Genomic DNA, 17,578 nt, shown 5'->3' with positions numbered 1-17,578 from the left:
TTGATGTTGTCGAGGAGGCGGTTAATCTCCTCTAAGGTGAGGAGAGGAAAAGAGAGAAGGCTAGATCCAGGTTCTGCAGGCTCCTACACTACAGTGGCCGGGGGAGGGAAAGGAAAGGGATCTAACTCCCGATTGAGGAGTTCCAAAGAACTATAAATATTGGCAATTTTAGAGTGGAAGAAAGTAGAAATTTTGTTAGAGAACTCTTGGGATTCCACTATGGAATCCACCCTCTGTGGGGCAGAGAGGGAATCAATGATCTTAAAAAGATCCCTGGAAGAATTCAATGAAGTGGTCAGATTAAGAAAATATGCCTTTTTCCCTCAATAATTGCTAATTTATATTCTTTTAAAAGATATTTATGTTGTTGTTTATTCTCAGTGGAATCCAGATGGGTGCGCCAGAGCCTCTCCTGCTTTCTGCAGCCCTGTCTCAGTCGTCTGAGTCTGTCAGAAAACCACGGTGCGTTAGGGCTCTTTCTGGCAGAGTAATGTTGCTTGGCGGGGGCTAAGATGTCTACGGCCTCAGTGATGATGTTATAGAGATCCACTGCAGCGGGATCAGTGTCCTTATTAGCAGGGGGGCTAAGGCTATTAAAAAACAGTGCAAGTGCTTCATTATTAATATCCCTAAGGTTCCTTCTGAGTTCCCATTTCTTAGAGTCCGAACAGAAGGGGACATTGTGATGGATTTTAAGCTCAAAAGGCACTGCCAAATGGTCTGACCAAGCCAAAGAGATAGGAGTAAAGGTCTTTAATCTGAGATCATTAGAAAAAACACCATCAAGTGTATGACCTGCTAAGTGTGTGGGGCTATCCACGAGTTGGATCAGGCCACAGGCATGCAGAGTTTCGATCAAGGACCGAGTATCACTAGAGGTCAAGTTCACTAGATGAAAATTGAAATCACCCAAAAGAGTGAGATTAGGTCTATCAATCAAGGGTTCTAATAGCCTCATCAGATCTTGACTAAAGGAGGTTCTAGGGCCTGGGGGTCTATAGAATAGAATGCCCGAAAACGAGACTGTAGGGGTGGAGTTGATAGAATAATACATGGCCTCAAAGGGATCTGCAGGGGTAGAGAGATATTCAATTCGGCAAATAGAGGAGCCTTTGTGTAGTATACCCAGCCCGCCACCTCTTCGCCCAGTTCTATCCATCCTGGTCAAGGCATAGCCCGTGGGAATTGCCCCTACGGGGTCGGGACCGGAGGATTCCGAGACCTTGCCCAACAATCCTAACACCCCCTCCCCTCTACACCCATTCCCTGCCAGTGTGCCCTACTCAACTAGATCAAAATGAGGTCATCAGACTATTCTGTCGTCCAACCAATCAAACAGAGGAGAAGAAAAGGAAAAAACAAGAAAGAGGTTCCACTGCTGAAATGTACATTCTCTCGCGTCAATACTCTAGTCCGCTAATACCACCAAGCCCGGAATGTGCTAGGAAGCCCTCCCCCACGCAGCCATTTGGTACACCAGTCCGCACTTTATTCCCTGTCAGTTCGGTATCGTCGCTCTCTCCCCTTGAACTGACTCTACATCCTCCTCCTCTTCCTCGGCGTCCATAGCAGGGGTCTGGAGTTCTGCCACTAACGCTCCCCATGCCCTTGCCGCCTCCAACGCCTTGTCATTAGCAGTACGCCTAGCCAGTTGCAAGCGGTGCGTCCCTTCGCTACCTTCCCAATTTAAAAAGCTTGCTCTCCATCTCTGATAGTTAGGTCCCGTCTTTGACTTCCAGTGCATGGTAAGCTCCCTCTTCGCCATAATTAGCCCCAAGTCATAGAACTTACTGGTAATCTTAGTGCTAGGTGTATGCGGGACCCAAAGTAGCAAGCAAGTCCCCATCTCTGCCTCTAACGTTCGCCCTGTCGCCTGATTTAAACATGCTACCACCTCTTCCCAGTAGGACTCCAGCCCCGCACAAGACCTGAACATATGATGGAAATCAGCTCCGTCTGCATTACACCTCGGGCACGGTGACTGGGAGCCCCCGAAATACCGTAGGATTTTGACCGGCGTCAAATAGGCCCTGTGTAACGTAAAGAACTGATTTAATTGGAACCTGGCGTTACGCATACTCTTCCAAGCACATCGCAAGAATTGAGGCCACGTCGTCTCCGGTATGGATTTACCGATATCCGCTTCCCATTTGCCTTTCAAAGCATCAAGGGGTGGAATCTGCTCGGCCAACAGTCGTTAATAGAGGCAGGTGATAGCTTTAAACGTACCTGCCGCCATGGTTACATACTGACAACCCGGTGAAGTCGGAGGTTCCAGTAGCCCCATCTTCCACTGTCGCTGGATCCCCACCACCAGAGCGGCGTGCAATAAATAGTCTCCCCACAGTAACTCAAAAACGCTCTGCAATTCCTGAAACGATAACAGAGCTTCGTCTCTATACAAATTCCCCACCATGTGGAGCCCAAGTTCCTCCCAAAACCATTTGGTTCTCCTTACCATAAATATTCTGTTTGTTACATATCGTAACCTACCAACTCTATTGTCTGTCCAGTGTTTGACTTCATTAATCAGCTCCCCCATCCTTCATACCGCCCGCTAGTCAGGGGCGGACCCCCTTTTAGTGCAGTCAAAAAGTGTGTACATTCTGGTGGTAAGTGCAGAAATCCTCATGTTCTGAAACATGTGATCCAAGACCTGTCCCAACCCGCTGTCCATTGTTGGCACTTCTGCCAGACAGTGTAGGTTATCTATTTGTTCTGCTGATGTCAACTGAGGCTTTTCGATAGGGTGGCGTGTGCCGTCTGGAAGACCCATAGGAGCAGGTCACCTCTCTACTTCCTTTCACCTCGGTCGCTTGCAAGACTACCGCATTAGATAGATCTCCCTTTGTGGCCTCAATGGAATCTACTCTGGCAATAATAGGTTTTAACAGGGTCTTCTTCATGTCCTCGATAGAGCTCAAAGGGTTGCTCAAAGTATGCTGGAGACTTAAACCCAGCACTTCCTCTGCCAGACTAGGCAGTGAGTTAGTTCCTTGCAGGGGTCTCTTGTTACTCGCTGGGGTCATGACCTCATTCCGTGAGGCTGAGGTGACTGGTGGCACAGTTTTTGGTTTATGTCTGGTAGATGGCCCTTTCGAATTGTTGGATGTAGGTGGAAACTCACTAACATCTGGAGCAGGAGAGTGTCAATCAACAAAGGGGCTTCTATCACACACAGATTAAAGATCACCTGCTTAATGCAAACATCATGTGTGGATATATCATCTTCTGCTTCATCCTTCAGACGCTTGAAGCCAGAATAACTCTCTTTCCCCACATTCTTACTATGTGGTCTGATGTTTAGTCTCGCACTAAACAACATGAAAAAGGTTGTCCCCAATAAATGTAAGAGAAGGACAAAAAGTTCCAAAATATAGAAAATTACACCCACAGAACTGCTCACTTGAGTTTCATTATTTAATTTTTCATTATATTATTCTCTTTTTTTGGAAGACAAAGTGAGATAAATATCGACCAGATCATTTACATAAATCCATTTGTATAAAACGTCACAGTGAACTAATCTTGTTTAAATACCCCATAGTGTTTCATTAAACATACGAGGGGAGAAAGGCAGCCCATAAATAACAATATTCAAAAATGTGTAGATAAAAATTCACATGAATAACGTTCAACAGCCAAGAAATAATCACATAAAAAAACAACAACGGACACAAGGCCCAGCATTATATTTAAAAAAAAAAGACAAATCAAACAACAATCAATAGAACAATAGACCACTGTAGCAAACACAGAAGAAAAGCGCAGACGGGCGTTTCGGAAAGTACCAAGAACAATTTTATAAAGCTTCCTTCATCAGGGCGCACATGTTATGTTTCATAAACCATTAGTGACCCAGGATACAGTCATCATAATATTAAGATATGAACCAACGTGAACATTAGGGCTGAAGAAGCATATCTCAAAAGTCTAGGTCAGAAGAAGAGGGATTCCTAAAATAAATCCAGGTCCCAACCGAAGATATCCAATGCGGGGCAGTGTCCTATATAGGCCCGAAAATGAGGAGGGAGAGCAGAAGGCTTTATTTTCTAAATGAATATGGTCCAGAAAAACATATTGGAAGATCCCAGTATCTCCGTATTGATAAAGGCAAAGGATGTATCTCAAAAGGATGAATCCTGGTGAATGAAATGAAGAAAGTAACGCAGACTTTCTACCGAAGTAATTACAAATCCTGTGTTAGGAATTCCTCATCATGGCATCTGGATCGCGGTACCGTCATCAAGTGCGGTTGGTCATTCACAAGGATTCATCCTTCCTCTTTCAATACGTGCCGTAGAATGCCGCAAGCATTGAAAGAGGAAAAAACGAGGAGAAATGAACATTTCTCCTCGTTGCACCTCCCTAAGCCACCTCTAGGGTGGAGTAGCATTCAAACGCATCTCCAGATTTACGATTTCTCGTAAATCTGGAGATGCGTCTTGTTCCATGGGTGTTGCGTGGGAACACCCACAGCAACACCCATGGAACGCCCCTTCAACGCAAAGTGCTGCATGTGAAGGGGCTGTATTTACAAGGAGAGGAAAAGTCATGCAGGGTGGCTTTTCCTGTCCTTGTAAATATGGAGGAGCCCCCTGTGCCCCAGTACGTCACAAAAAGTGACGTACTGGTGGCGCAGGGAACTTGTAAATCTGCCCCACAGTTTTTACACAGCTTCTCGAAGGGAGATACCCCTCTCTCCCAAACACTTTTTTGCTTGTTTGGTGGAATGGGATTGTACTTGGAAGAGGACACACTACTGAATTAGGGTCTTTAATGTGGTGTGCACTTTGCAGAATGCTAATACAAAACGCAGCCTGTTAGGTTCCTGCCATGAATCAGTGTCCTGCACTCCACGCTGCGCGCATGATCCAGTCTCAGGGGCATGCCTGTGTGTGAACCAACGAATCTCAAAGTGGAATGGCCGAGCTCTAAGATTATGTTGTGCCCCAGAGACCGAGTCTATGCCTCCTGTAGTGACAGACGCAACACTTTTTTTTTTTCATGTTGCAGCCATCCAAACTCATCGCTTTGTCCTGCAATAGTCATGGGGGAATAGCTAATCATAACTCTTTTTTTGTTGTTCTTTCCTGCGAGATGCCACGTCAAAACATATTGCAATAGTTTTAGACGTTAATTTTTCTAAAACGCTCAACAGATATATACCACATCACAAAAGGCACGCTTTCTGGATAAATATCTAGATACCTGCCACATTTGGGGTAATTCTGTTCATTAATTTTTCTAAATCAGTGTCTAATTTTTCCGCATGGACAGTACATGGGAAAAAATTTGTTTTTTGGACCCCTCTTTTTTTTGGTCTCCGCTTGACGGATCACCCCGAAACTTTCCAGGAAACAGCGGAGGTGAATGAGCTTTTTTTGGTTGGGAAAGTTTTGTGAAGAATCATCAAGTGCCACCAAAGTTTTTAGCAAAATAAAAATGGCTTTCGCCCTTTGCTGGAGTTTCCACTGCGGGTTAGTGCGGAGAATGCATGCGGCAGGCAAGCAACTAAAATGAATCCATAAAGATAATAATTTCTGACAGGAAAGCCCAAGAAGCACCATTACAAGGGGATACGATTAAATAAATCTCATACTTTTATTCTATCAAAACATAAAGTGTATCCTGCTGTTGAGTACTGCATTTTGGTTAAGACGATAGCTGCCGCCACTAGGTAGTTATAGATAGGTCTGCTTTTCTGTAGACTGAGTGTTCTTTGCTTTGCTAATAACTCTGGCCCGGTTTGATGAATCTTCACAAAACTTTCGATAAAAATGTTCCTCCACCTCAGCGCCTGCCTTGAAATTTTTGGGTGATCCATCAAGTGGGGGCCGAGAAAAAAGGGAGATCCCAAAATGCAAAATCCCCATGCCTTTTCCATAAATTTCATTAAGACGGGCTACAGCAAAAACTGCTGAAAGGAATTTCACCAAATTTGACAAGAAGCTAGATCTTGGTCTGCGGATTGTGCTTTTTGTAATTTGGTGTAAATCTGTTCAGTAGTTTGAGAAATTAAGGTTAAAAAATAATTAAATATCTGGACAGCTAGGTCCAAAAGAGTCTCAAAACACTCTTGCGGTAGCGCTAATTTAAAAAGTGAGCGTTCCGGTTGGTCCAGTGAGCTATATTGCCCTTGGGCCATCTTGGGATTCTGACTCTTGTGGAAGCAAACACTCTGATTGGCCGCCAGCAACAGGAGAAAAATATAGCTGGTAGTCATTACAGGACTCAGGTCAAACGGGAGCAAACAAAGTCTGAAGATGCTCCCGCCAGCTGGGGGCACACTATTGATCCGTTTCCCTGTCTGCACTGATGCGGCCAGGGAAACAAATCAAAATATTGCTTGTACCCTCAGAATTTGTAGCTACTCCCTGCAGGCAGGAGAAATGCTGGCTCCTGCAGCATGCGGGGAAGTGGTGGTGGGCGCAGTAGACTTGCGGATGTATGGTGGGTGCCCTGGATGAGCCCCAGGGCATCTACCTTTAATAGGAGGGCCCCCGGAGAAGGGGGTCCCTGGAGCTGATAATGGCTTGGGGAGAGGGCATGCAGCGTCCATCCTCTTTTAACACTGGCCCTGAGGGATCGAGTCCCCAGGGCCTAAAGTGGCTCCGGATGGGGGCATGAGTTAAAGTGACCCTAGGGCATGAGTTAGTTACTAGAGATAACTATAATTGTTGAATTTTAGTGTATTTTTTAGTTTAAAATGTTATGTTATCAGTAAAATGTTCACCTTACTAAAACATCACTTTAACCTTTGTTTTTTTCAGTGAATATATATATATATATATATAAAACATATATATATATAGCAAATATACTCCTTGCATGCAGTCCTGCCTTCTGCAGTCGGAAATGGTGCGCAAGATTTCCGTCAGCTACTGTACTCGACTGCTTCGCAATAAATGTTTTGACGTGTTTCACAGACTGCTGGTGCTCCACAATAGAGTTATTGATAAAATACTACAACTTATGAAGTGTTTCAGCCTCAGAGGCCTTGATCACACGAGAATAAATCTACATATTTCGACAATAATAGGCATTAAAAAAGCAGTCATGTAATGGGAAGTGAAAAATGGCTAAAAGTTCATAGGTAATAGACAAGTTTATATATACATACATAAATATATTTCCCAGATGACTCACTCGACTACGCTCGTTACTTGTGGTGTTGTGTATGTGAGGCTGACAGCTTTTCCTTGTGGACATGGAGATGGCTTGCAAACCACCTATGTATTAAGAGACCTCTTCATATCAGTATAATGACCAGAGTATGGTAGCCAACCAGACAAACACAGGTCCGCCATTTTGTGTGGTAAACATGTTGGGTTACTGGATCCCAATAACCAGGTATGGACGCGAGTATATTAACCTCTTCACTGCGGCAGCTATTCCGCCGCAGTTCTTAGGGGGCGGGGGGGCGCGCAGCGCGCCCTTGCTGGTGACGGAAGCGCTCCGTCACCAGCCGCGGTTGCGCTGTGCTCATGACGGAGCGGTTCCGTCACGGCCCCGCCCGCTCAAAGGAACGCTGAGCGCAGGTGCGGAATCTGCGCCGCGCAGGCGTGCCGAGCGGGCCGTGACGGAACCGCTCCGTCATCAGCACAGCGCGACCGCGGCTGATGACGGAGTGGTTCCGTCATCAGCAGGGGAGGGGTTAAACAAGATTATACAATTTTAGATGTTATGCCAGCAATGTGCAAACAAGAGAGTGTGAATTAGGAAGTGCGCCATTCGCCTTACAAGTTAGCGCCACATTCCGCCTGTGGTGTCCACAATACAGAAACGCAGACTAAACGTGCTAAGCAGACACAATATTTGGCAATTGTCCCTTCTACAAAGTCGTATCATAGCCGGAATCAAGGCAGTAGAAAGGGTGACCACAGGGCTTTAAATGGGATGAAAAAACTGAGGGTGGGGGGGTCTCTCAAAGGGGCGTGACCGATGTATTCAGGGTGTGGATTAAAAGCACATAAACTGAAAATATATGCTGAGCTTAGTGTGGTGCCCGACTGGTATTTTGCTGTTTCTGTCAATGCAACCAGATATATAATACAAGTAACATTACACCTACAGAACGCCAGGACTGTTGGCTTTGTCAATGGTTGTCAGTTGCATAAATTAAATGAGCTACAAGTATTGCTTTGTTGCATATAGGATAGAAAATGCTTCAATTCTGAAATGATGAGCCTATGAAAGAACTACAACGAGTCTCTTTGATGTTGCCTCAAAGGCAGTCAAGGGGGGCACTGCTGCAGAGTTAAGATTTCGTTGCTCTTATCCTAAGGGTGAGGGCAAAAATGGACAGCCCTAGATGTTCCTGTCTTAGCACCTGCTTTTTAGAACTGCCGATGCTGAGCACCAGCAAGACCCGGTCCACTTAAAGCCCTGGGTGACCATCTTACGTGCTCCATCTAGTGTTGTATTAACCAGAGAATCATTCGTTTTTTTTAATTAAAAAGAAACAATAATCCAAAAAAAGAAGCGGGACGGACAAAGGTTTCCTTGGAGCCCGCTGCTGGGGTTGCCAACCACCAAGACTGCCTCCAGCACCTACACTTATTACCTGTCTTGAAGATTATTTTTCAATGCTGCTTCTCCATTTGTCACCGTTTCCCTATCTTTCTCCTCCTCCCTGCCTTTCTCTCTGGGTCAAACTTTGTTGATGACACGTCAGTCAGGAACTCCCGAAATTATTGCCGGAGCCCGACACCTGCAACCACCAGCACAAATTAAGCAAAAAAAAGTACTGCTTTGGAAAGGCTGGCGATTGCTCCGTAGATCTCGCTGACATTTTTATTGGAAGATTGCTCGCCCACTCGAAGCTTCCCTGACTGCCGAGCGGCCTGGCCGTGGGCAGGAATCAGCATTTGATGATAAAACCTGAGTGCCCTTAAATCATGCGCATTCAGAGCCCCAAAACCTGTCCCGTGCTCTGCAGGTCTCCGGTTCAGAAACAGCACGGTAGCATCACTGGTACTGAGCTCTGCTCGAGCCGTCACGTGACCCCTTGCATCAGATTGCATGAACGTGGAATCATTAAAAACAGACATTGACAAAGAGAGTTGCCGCCGTGAGGCTGTCTTTCTTTTTTTAACCGGCCTGGCCTGTATTTTTAAGCCCAGGCCGGTTAGAGGTACAAGCATTGTCAAAGCCAATAGGTCTCGGCATATAAAATCACATAAATAAAAATAAAATAAAACTCCGAGGGCGATTGTCTTATCAATATCAGTGTCTTTTAGCAGCGCTGAATAGCATCACGGATGATGGTCAGCACGGCTGAAAGTCATGGAAAAACGCTCTGACGCAGTCAGCACTGGGCGCAAGTCATAGCGCTACTATTTCACAGCGCTACTTTTTAAATTTAAAGTAGCTGTGAAGTATAGAACAACTCCCTGTGCAAACAAGCATTGGAAATGCAATAGGTCTCGCAGCATTAGAGTTAGTGCTTTTAGAATTGTTTATGGGTTTTTTTGTAAGTCTTTAGCATTTTTGTTCCCTGTAGCCAATGCTAAAGAATTACAAATAAAAAAAGCCATAAACAATTCTAAAAGGTCTAACTGAAATGCTCCGAGACCTATTGCACTGTGTGAGGGTGAGTGAGGGTGTGTGAGGGTGAGTGAGGGTGAGTGAGGGGTTGAGGGTGAGTGAGGGGTTGAGGGTGAGTGAGGGGTTGAGGGTGAGTGAGGGGTTGAGGGTGAGTGAGAGTGAGGGTGAGTGAGTGAGGGTGAGGGTGGGTGAGGGTGAGGGTGAGTTAGGGTGAGGGTTTGAGGGTGGGTGAGGGTGAGGGTGAGGGGTTGAGGGTGAGTGAGGATGAGTGAGGGTGAGTGAGGTGTTGAGGGTGAGTGAGGGTGAGTGAGGGTGAGTGAGGGTGAGTGAGGGTGAGTGAGGGTGAGTGAGAGTGAGTGAGAGTGAGGGTGAGTGAGGGGTTGAGGGTGAGGGGTTGAGGGTGAGTGAGTGAGGGTGAGGGGTTGAGGGTGAGGGATTGAGGGTGAGGGGTTGAGGGTGAGGTGTTGAGGGTGAGGTGTTGAGGGTGAGGGGTTGAGGATGAGGGGTTGAGGGTGAGTGAGGTTGAGGGTGGTTGAGTGAGGATGAGTGAGAGTGAGGGTGAGTGAGGAGTTGAGGGTGAGGTGTTGAGGGTGAGTGAGTGAGGGTGAGGGGTTGAGGGTGAGTGAGTGTGAGTGAGTGTGAGGGGTTGAGGGTGAGTGAGGATGAGTGAGAGTAAGGGTGAGTGAGGGGTTGAGGGTGAGGCGTTGAGGGTGAGGCGTTGAGGGTGAGGGTGAGTGAGGGTGAGTGAGGGTGAGGTGTTGAGGGTGAGTGAGGATGAGTGAGAGTGAGGGTGAGTGAGGGGTTGAGGGTGAGTGAGGGGTTGAGGGTGAGTGAGGGGTTGAGGGTGAGTGATGGTCAGGGTGAGTGAGGGTGAGGGTGGGTGAGGTGTTGAGGGTGAGGTGTTGAGGGTGAGTGAGGGGTTGAGGGTGAGTGAGGGTGAGTGAGGGTGAGGAGTTGAGGGGGAGGCGTTGAGGGTGAGTGAGTGAGGGTGAGTGAGTGAGGGTGAGGGGTTGAGGGTTTGAGGGTGAGGGGTTGAGCGTGAGTGAGTGAGGGTGAGGGGTTGAGGGTGAGGGGTTGAGGGTGAGTGAGGTTGAGGGTGGTTGAGTGAGGATGAGTGGGAGTGAGTGTGAGTGAGGTGTTGAGGGTGAGGGGTTGAGGGTGAGTGAGTGAGGGTGAGGGGTTGAGGGTGAGGGGTTGAGGGTGAGGGGTTGAGGGTGAGGGGTTGAGGGTGAGGGGTTGAGGGTGAGGTGTTGAGGGTGAGTGAGGGTGAGGGGTTGAGGGTGAGTGAGGGTGAGTGAGGGTGAGTGAGGGTGAGTGAGGGTGAGTGAGGGTGAGTGAGGGTGAGTGAGGGTGAGGGTGAGAGAAGTTGAGGGTGAGTGAGGGGTTGAGGGTGAGTGATGGTCAGGGTGAGTGAGGGTGAGGGTGGGTGAGGGGTTGAGGGTGAGGGGTTGAGGGTGAGTGAGGGTGAGTTTGAGGGGTTGAGGGTGAGTGAGGGTGAGGGGTTGAGGGTGACATGGGCGTCCCAAAAGTGGGGACCCCGGTCAATTGCAGCCTCTTATGTGCCGTTGGAGGACGATGAAGGCATCCCACGGGACAGGTTGTTCAACGTCCTCAGCCCAAGAGGGTCAGCAGCTGTTTGCGCTCACACGTGGGAAATGGGGCCTCCTCTTCTGAGAGGCAGCTTTATAGTACTTTAAGGAGTGGAACATGGTAATAAGTCTCCCTCATACAAAACAGAACATGATACCAAGTACCACATATCTGCGAGGAATGCGTGGAAGGACTTACTACATGCCCTTATCAAAACCCTCTAAATTCTGTCTGCATGCACTGCCCCCTCCCTCCCCAATTTCTGTTAAGCCAGGGATAGTTTAAAGCACATAGATAAACATCTCCCACGAAAAGCAGACGTACATGATACACCCAGAAACACCCACTAGATAACAAATACAATTTTAAAACACTATAGCAGGTTCCCCTCCAGTACGGTTATTCAGTGGTTAGGTTCAGAAACGTCATGGCTCTCAGTAAATGCATTTGTTACAAACTGCCACAAAACGCTTAGAAGATCAAAAACATGGATGGACAAAATGAGGCCTAATAACAAAGCACTCCCTACCCTATATCAAAGCAAAACCAGCTGAGCGTTTGTGAAACGGGCGCAGAGATGATCGTATTGCCTATGTTACTGAGATGTACAATTAATTGCGAATATGTGTTTTGCCTCATTTGTTTAATTTATTTCCACAAACTGGTAATGTCGAGAATGCACCGGCCTCTCTTAAACAACAAGCTGAAGCCCGGTAACTGACAGAAAGGGAAGAGGTAGGGGGCAGTGGGAGCGGGAGCAGAGAGGCAGCAGGGAAAACACACAACAATGAAAGCATAGCCACACGGCGCTTGTGAAAGGGTGCCGCGCTGATAGAGCTCACACATCCAGTGTTCCCGGAGACCAGTCATCAACGTCCGGGGCAGCTGCGAGGAGCAGGGCAGGCACAGACAGCAGTGCCCCCCTGGTCTGAGCCAAGCAGCGCAGCCTTCTCTCTGGCCCGCCGTTATAACGCAGAAAGTGTTAACTTTGCCTGAAGAGTCATGTTTGGCATACTACAAGACAAGTTTAGAAAAATAACGCTGGCTGTTAAGGCGTTAATTCTGTAACTTGTTGATACCCAGTGAATTGAATTATGCATTTATTTAGGTTGTTTGCATAGCACGTCAAGATTCTGGTCACAGTATAAGCGCTTTACAGGGACAAGGCATAAGACAGGAAGAAAAGCAAACATTATAAAAATAAAAAATAAACAACAAAAGAGAAGAGAGAAGGGGGCGGGGGGGGGGAGTGGGGAGGGAGTAAAGACGGAGGCCTGGAGAATGACAAGCACTGGAGGGTTGGGTGCTAATTGCGCGCATGGCAGGGGGCCTCAGGGGGTGATGTAAGGGCTAGGCAAGTGCGTGGTGTGAGAGAGAAGTAAATATGTGGGGCGAGAGGGGCCGGAGGAGAGAGCTATGGCTGAAACCGGGTGGCCTGCTGACTGGCGGAGTGGCAGTAAGGGGCGCGGGGGATACATCAACTGGTGTAGGGGTAGACTGGTGTGCAGCCCCGAGAGGCTGGGAGCAAGTAGTGGACCGTGGAGAGGCGTCCCTGAGGTGGGATCGGGGAAGGTCGGTTCCACGATGGCCCATGGAGTGAGTACATGGAGCAACTGGGGGTGGGGGGGGGCGAACTGAGGGTAGCAAAGAGGAATGGTCTGGACGTGGTGAAGGGTGGGGAGCGCGGAAAAACCCGGGAACGGGGATGGCCAGGTCGGACAGGCGGGGTACAAAGCTGGGCGTCTGCCGGTGTCCGCAGGGCGGAAAGCAACGAGTGTGATCTGCATGGCGAACTGTGTAGGCATCTAAATGCTAGGAGTGCATCGGCCAGTGGGCTGGGAGAGGAGGGTGGTGCAGGTGGGGGGGGGGGTGGGGGGGGGAGAAGGGAGAGGGAAAGACAGGAGTGCAGGGCATCGGGGGTCTGGTGGGAGAGCGGGGGCCTTCGAAGATGAGGCCGGGCGGGTGGTGATGAGACAGAAAATGTGATTGTGTACCTGTTGGGTTGTAAGCGGATCGATTATCCTAGGAAAGAAACCGGGAGATCTTCTGAGTAATTCCAGGGCCTGCGTGGAAAAAGGGAAGGAATGAGGATATATAGACAAAACAGGCGCGTGGGGTGGCGCACTGGTAGGGAAACTGGTGTGAAACTAACCTAAAGGTCGGGTCGTTCAGGGTTGGACGGTGGCTGGACTATACTTCGTACTTTTGAACCCTTCAAGGATCCGCCACTCTTTTCCTACCAACGTGGAGACAATCTGGCATCACACTTGGTACAAGCCATCACATGGCCAGACAAATCAACGGTGTACAGTGAATTGAATTATGCATTTATTTAGGTTGTTTGCATAGCACGTCAAGATTCTGGTCACAGTATAAGCGCTTTACAGGGACAAGGCATAAGACAGGAAGAAAAGCAAACATTATAAAAATAAAAAATAAACAACAAAAAACAAGACGGAGGGAAGAGAGGGGAGGGGGGAGGAGAAATGCGACACGGCGGGAAGGGGAGGGGGCGGAGCGGGTCAAATAAACAAACAAGCCGGAGGGAAGAGAGGGGAGGGGGGAGGAGAAATGCGACACGGCGGGAAGGGGAGGGGGCGGAGCGGGTAAACAAAGACGGACGTGCACGCGCTTTTAAGCTCAATGCGCATGCGCATTGAGCTTAAAAGTCACGGGCACTGCAAGGAATCGCCACGATTCCTTGCAGTGTGGATAAAGAGCGGATAAGTCCCAATACTCTCGCCTTGCTCGATGCGCATGCGCATCGACAGGCGAGACCTAAAAACGCTGTGAAGAACAGCTGCGACCGGTGCAGGTAAGAGCCGTAGAAGAGCCGTGGGGCAGTGGGGAGGGGAGGGGGGGAGGGGGGGAGGGGGGGGGGGGCTTAAGCAGAGACTAGGGGAAATGAATTATTTATTTAATTTTCCCTCATGGTCGTCTGTCAAATCCCCCCCCCGCCCCACCACTCTTAACTGCATGGGCCGCGGCTGGTCACCAACCAGTCTGGAGCGAAACAGAGAGCTTGAGCAACTGGATGGTCACGAATGCCAAACACTGAGCGAATGTACATTGATGAAAAAGAAGCTATGCCTGCCACTCCGTGGAAAATGGGCTAGAAATAGTGGATTTTGAGGTCAATAAAAAGCAAATTAGCATATCACGCCTCTAGTTCTCTATTGTGAAACAGAGCACGAATCCCAAGGGAAATAACCGTTTACTTCCCTCTCTGTTAGCAATCCAGGGGGAGTAAAATTGCTTCTTTTGGACTGGAAAAGACCCTAAATAGGAGGCGTTATTCTAAGCACATCACTACTGCCCCCTCCTGGACTACGAAGGAAGTCACTGGGAGAGTTTGCCATTGGATGAGGAGGAGTTGTGTATAGTATTGAACATTATTTATATGTCACTTTCTGTGCACTAATGCTGTGTTTGTAATGTTCACATCTTTGATATTTATGCATCTGGATAGTGTGTGTGTCAGTGCTTAATTTGTCAAATATTAAGTGTCAAGGGCCTGACCAGGAGGTCACTGCAGCTTGCACCACATATCGCCCTGGTCATCGCTGCCAAAACAACTACTAACCATGTATCTCATATGTAAATGCGACAGTTCAGATTATTCCAGGTGTGTGTGGTAAGCTGATATACATCTAGTCTGTGTACCTCTGTTTTGTGCGTACCGCTTTTCTTAGCAGCCACCTTATGTGTTTGTGTGGTGTGTCTTTGCATGTTTTGCTGAGTATGTATCTATAGAGTGTGCATGTGCCTGTGTCTGTATGCTCCCAAGTGTCTGTTCTGTGTACTTCTAACTTGTGTCCATTGTGAGTCATGGTGGTGCCCTTGTGTGTAGTGTGCATGTTCTACATAATATGTGTTGTTTCTGCAGTGTGAGCCCCTGTGTGATGTGCTGCACGGGCATCTGTCCTGCTTGGAGTTTGCGTGTCTGTGGTGGTGTGTACTTGCGTTTGTCTCATGCACAGTTGACTATAGTGTATGTAATGTGAGCTCTGAGCCAATGTGGAGTGTGTCCTTTTCTCTTCTCTTGTGGCCGTCCATGACAGGGGTCGCTGCCCATGAGAGAGCTGCACATCAGGAGTTTTCTGTATAAAGAGCCCTGGCAGGAGGATCTCTTTGCAGAGCCGCTTATTGTCAGCCAGCAGAGTCTCAACTGCACCAGAGTTGCAGGACAGAGAAAACAATTCAAGAAATGTGTTACTTCTCTGCAGTTACACTCAGTACTGAGCAAAGGAGCGCGTTTTCAAGCCTATTGTTACTGCATTTCTGCAGGCAAATTATCTAGCAAACACTTCATCTTTTTTTCTTCATTTACCATGCTACATTATAAATCTGTAAGTGAAATGTGAGATTAGAGCCACTTACCTAAAACCACTGCTGTGTTACTCTACCGCTGTGTTCTTCAAATCTACAACTGAGCAACGTTTGCACCCTATCCAGTGTGAGCCTGGATAGGGTGCATATTAGGATCACAGAACAGTCACTGCACAAATGACAGCAGTGCAAACTTACCAGCACCAAAATCACACAGCAATAGGTGTTTTAACAAGCATTGGTATAGCCAATAGGTCTCGCCTTTGGGACAATATAAGGGTTTAGCCTTGCAACAGTTGATGTTGTGCTGGATAATCAAACACTTACAAGGTCCCAAAGGTGAGACCTATTGGCTATGCCAATGCTTGTTTCTAGTGTGACCATTATTCTTGACCACTACCATGCCATGCCATTCTAGTTTCTGTTTTCACTCCTGACCGAGATAAGGCTTTTAATATTTGTTCTAATTAGACAGCTGATAAAAAAAAATATTCCGGCGAAGTACAGTGTCTTTAGTTGGTGTATTTTTGAAGTAATACCAAGCTGCACCACACACTTTCCTCAGATGGAAGAGTATGATGGCCAGCTAACACATCACACCCAATTCAGGATGGACTGAGACTTGTGGAGAAAACATCCTTGGATGAGTTTTCGATAAGTCTTTAATTCAAATCGGATAATAGCTGCTCTACCATTGTCTTCTTTAGCGGTTTGTAGCTTCCCAAATGTTCCAGAGCAGAAATGACTAACATTTTTATGTTACCTAATATAACATTTCTATTGAGAGGTTCTTATGAGAACGTCCACCCTCTAACTACCACCCACCCACTTGTTCCTAATATCAACTATCTGGCAGGTCTGGGTGGGTGAAGGGGTCGAGGGGTGGAGGGGCACGGGGTGTGGCCACGCAAGATGGCTGATCAAACGCTCTAAGCAAGAGCTCTGCTGGCCGCAAATCCTACAGAAACTTTAGCAGCCCCCTCATATTCATTGCGCATTTAGTGAGCCCTGCACCCGGGCGATTACTGGTAACCGCTGTATCCCCGGGCGTGCTATGTATTGGAGTGTAGATCAGGGGGTGAGGTGCGGCTTGCTCTGATGGCAGACGGTGGCTGCTACCAAAGTTGCCGGCATACCCTGTGTTGTGATAGGCAGCAGTGGGCCCCATCTGAAGAACAGCCTTCGGAGCTCACCCAGGGCCAGGACTGAATGGTGACCCGAGCAGGGCCCCCCGTGAACCAGCCCCCCTCCCCCCAGTCGTATTTAGCGGGTGACATGCATGGAGACCTGAGAATCAGCACGTACCCAGCTAGGACAGACCTGGCTGCGACCTGCATGGTGCCTCCGGGGCACAACACCAGAGGGTGAGACCACATTCTGAAGGGCAGCATTGTGCAGACGAGTGCAGTGGCGGCAAGGGACAGGCTGTAGCAGGCGGTGCCAGAAGAGTGCGGAGTGGAAGTATGGAGAGCGTCCCAGTGTTGGGACCAGTAATGAAGGGGTCGACGGCGAACTCTGTCTCCCTTTCCCAAAGAGCCTATGAGTGGTGAGCCCGGGGCCCAGAAACTCCTGACTCTATTGAGGGCTGTCGCGTGATTTGGATGAGTGGCGGGGAGGGCCGCCCTGTCCTGGATAGATGCAGCCCTGAGCCACGCGCTTCAGTGAAGGATGGCAGCGTGCCCAGCTGGAGAGGCCCAATGGCCTGGAGGTAACTGGAGGTGCAACTCCCCCTAGAAGATGCCGCACTTTGTTTGGGCGGTAGGCATCTTGTACAAAAAGGTGCTGCTGCGAGGGCCTCCTGAATGGCAAATACAGAGTGCCTTGCAGTCGGGGAAATGGACTAAAACAGTTGAGTGCCCTGGACACTATGCAGAGGCAATGCTGTGGTGTAAAAGTAACGTAGCGGCCGCGAAAGTGAAAGTGATCGTGATGCGCTTAATGAGCATGACAAGGAAAGCCATATGGCGCCTCTGCTCGTAAGTGTGCGCCCGCGCACATGCACGCAAGCTGTCCGCCGGCCATGGTAGCATTTTTTTTAAGCCCTTACTAAAAGTCTCGCCAGCCTAGCACAAGTGCATGGTCAGGCGAGACTTAAAAAGGCAGATGGATG

This window comes from Lissotriton vulgaris, chromosome 7 (assembly GCF_964263255.1).
Source record: "Lissotriton vulgaris chromosome 7, aLisVul1.2, whole genome shotgun sequence".
NCBI classification, from domain to species: Eukaryota; Metazoa; Chordata; class Amphibia; order Caudata; family Salamandridae; genus Lissotriton; species Lissotriton vulgaris.
Note: the sequence above shows the minus strand (reverse complement) of the source record.